Source organism: Phoca vitulina, unplaced genomic scaffold (assembly GCF_004348235.1).
Source record: "Phoca vitulina isolate PV1807 unplaced genomic scaffold, GSC_HSeal_1.0 scaffold29, whole genome shotgun sequence".
NCBI classification, from domain to species: domain Eukaryota; kingdom Metazoa; phylum Chordata; class Mammalia; order Carnivora; family Phocidae; genus Phoca; species Phoca vitulina.
In genome coordinates, this window is record NW_022589732.1 from 20,506,894 (window position 1) to 20,510,609 (window position 3,716).

The following is a 3,716-nucleotide window of genomic DNA, read 5'->3' on the forward strand; positions in this document are numbered from 1 at the left end:
AAATGTGCACACATGTGCACACACGCACACACCCCAGCACACAAACCACATCAAGCACCAACTGACGCCGAGCAGGGAGCCCGATGCGGGGCTCAATCCCAGAACCCCGGGATCATGACCTGAGCCGAAGGCAGACGCTTGACCGACTGAGCCACCCAGGCATCCCACCAACTGACTTTCTAATTCTAAACCTTTATTGAAAAAAATGTCACCAATCTTACACAGTTTCTTCCAGATAATTTTTTTTTAAAAAAGAGGAAACCTTTCCCTATTTTATTGCTCTAACCTTGATTTTAAAGAACAAATGACAGCATTTACATCGACATGGATGGAACTGGAGGGGATTATGCTAAGTGATATAAGTCAAGAAGAGAAAGACAATTATCATATGGTTTCACTCATAGGTGGAACATAAGCAATAGCGTGGAGGACCACAGGGGAAGGGAGGGAAATCTGAAGGGGGAGAAATCAGAGAGGGAGATGAACCATGAGAGACTATGGACTCCAGGAAACAAACTGAGGGTTTCAGAGGAGAGGGGGGTGGGGGCAGGGGGTAACAGTGTGATGGGTATTAAGGAGGGCATGTGTTGTGATGTGCACTGGGTGTTATACATAACTAATGAATCATTGAACACTACATCAAAAACCAATGATGAATCGGAGGGGGAGACGAACCATGAGAGACGATGGACTCTGAAAAACAAACTGAGGGTTCTAGAGGGGAGGGGGGTGGGAGGATGGGTTAGCCTGGTGATGGGTATTGAGGAGGGCACGTTCTGCATGGAGCACTGGGTGTTATGCACAAACAATGAATCATGGAACACTACATCTAAAACTAATGATGTAATGTATGGTGATTAACATAACAATAAAAAATTAAAAAAAAAAAAGAAGACCAAAAAAAAACCAATGATGTGCCATACAGTGGCTAACTGAACATAATAAAAATTAAAAAAAAATAAAGAACAAATGACAACTAAGAGCATTTCAAGGATATAAAATCAGAGGTCAATTTCTCTCAAAATCATACACATGAAAATCCTCATTAAACACCTAAAAAATCAAAGGCAACAATGTGTAAAAATGGTAATACATTTGACCCTTGAACAACTGCAGGTATTAGGGGCACCAAGCCTCCCCCCAACACAGTTGAAAATCCACGTATAACTTTGACTCCCCAAAAACTTAACTACTGGAAGCCTTACCAACAAGATAAACAGTTGATTAACACATATTTTGTAAGCTATATGTATTATATACTGTATTCTTATAAAAAAGTAAGCTAGAGAAAAGAAAATACATCTACAGTACTGTATTTATAAAAAAAATATGTGTGTAAGTGGATCTGTGCAGTTCAAACCCATGTTGTTAAGAAGCAACTGTATTTCGCCACCAAATAGAAATGATTCAAGAAATGTAAGGTCGGTTTAATATTTTAAAATCAATCAGTGTATTCTTCATGTTAAGAGGAAAAATGTAGCATAATCTAATAGATATTATAATATAATAATAATATATATCATTATTACATAATAATATAATATTTCCGGGTATATCTATCTTTATAATAATACCACACTATCTTAACACATTCATAATATCATAATATTGTAAATCTGGGTAGTAGGTAATGTAAATCTTATTTAAGTTTGTTCATTTTATCTAGGTCATTTAGATTTCCATATAAATTTTAGATACAGCTTGTCGATATCTTTTTTAAAAAACATGGTGCAATTTTGACTGGACTGCACTAAAAGATAAACTTAGAAAGGATTGACATCTTAACAATACTGAGTTTTGCAATCCATAATTAATTTCTCTCAGTAATATCTTTTATTGGATTTCCAGTGTAGAAATTTTGTATATGTTACTGGAGAGTTTTCTGCATTTCAATATAGAGGTTTTGTGCATTTATTTCTAGATGTTATTTGTGTGCTATTAAGAGTTGAACTGTATGCTGTCAACACTTTGTGGGTACTATTGATAACTACTGACACATGCATCAGCATGAGTCATCTCAAAACATTATGTAGAATGTAAGAAGCCAGAACAAAAGATCAAATAATGCAATAAATAAATGCCACTTACATAAAATTTAAAACAGACAAAACTAATATATAGGAATAGAAGTCAGAATAAAGGCTTGTTACTGGGGATGAAGTTAAATTACTGGAATGGGCCCCAAGAAAATTTTCTTGAATGATAGAAATTACTTATATTTTGATCTAGCTGATGATCACATGGGTGAATACATGTGTGAAAGGGTATAGAGCTGTTCACTTAAAATGTGTACACTTGACTATGCAAATTATAAAACACTTTTTAAAAAATAGGTACATTATTTCAAGTCACACAAGTGACATTGGGACAATTTTCAAATGTAAAAATAATGTAAAAACTCTAGTGTGGATGGCACATTACTGGACAGCAGTCCCTGAAATACTCAAATCCTGCCTTCAATACAAGACTCTTTTTCTCTATTTCTCCAAGGAAAAAATATGCATAGAAACAAAGAAAAGCAAAGTAACTGGGTATTGGCTTTGGCCCCAAACTGCAATTTAGAACTCTACTGAACTAGTCTGGAATCCAGAGCCTCTTTTCATCTAAATTGTGTATCCTGGTATTGCCTTGAACTAACGTGGTCAAAATAACTTCACCTCTAAGCCCAATCCAATTGTAGACATTTCCCTGAAATGCAAGGAAAAACTAAATAATATAAACTCCACAGGGAGATGATCTAGGATGGATAAAGCAAGAACAAGACAGTTTGCCCTGATACTTTGAGGAAACAGGGTAAAGCTGCCTGTCTTCCACCCTTCTTAAAGAGCCACTGGTAGGACTAGTAAGCTCCCACAGGAACTACCTTTAAGCCCGCTTCAGCCAAGGCACCAGGTGAGAGTGATCCTTTGCAGAGGTGCAAACCCATTCATAGCTTCATCCAAGACTGAGCAATCTTTTGCAGAGGTGCAAACCCTTTCAGTAACTCCATTCAAGACTAGGGACCAATGCAAAGTCCTTGGATTCAGTAAATTTTTAGCTGCACTCCTTCTCAGAAGGGTGAAGTGAAGGGAAGTTGGGTAGAGTTGAATGGGCCTATGAGTTCAGTAATAAAACGTTCCATGACTTCTGATCTTTGTTTAGCTAAGAAAACTTTCAGTTTCTCTCTATAAAAGGAAGATATTATCAAACACATATGTAAATTGTAAGAAGTATGTGCAGTGGAAGTAAATCCCTAAGAGCCATTCTTGGGATGTAGTAGGTGGCAGGAAAATGCCTTCCTTTCTCAATTTTTAACTACCATTTAGATTGAAAACACCATGTGTGAACATTTCTACCTAGTTCACCATATATCATAGTACCTGACACATTGCCTGACATTTAATAGGTGCCAAATAAATACTTAGTAGAGGAATAAACACCAAGCACTGAGCTAATCACCATGAGGGGATATATAAAATGTGGTTGTCACAGCCAATTATTTTACAATATACTAAGATAGATGCACAAATACCTAAATAATGGAATGAAATATATTCTACAAAATATTATGCAGTAGAAAGAAAGAGAGAGAGAAAGAAAGAAAGAAAGAAAGAAAGAAAGAAAGAGAAAGAAAGAAAGAAAGAAAGAAAAAGAAGAAAGAAAGAAAGAAGAAAGAAAGAAAGAAAGAAAGAAAGAAAGAAAGAAAGAAAGAAAGAAAGAAAGAAAGAAAGAAAGAA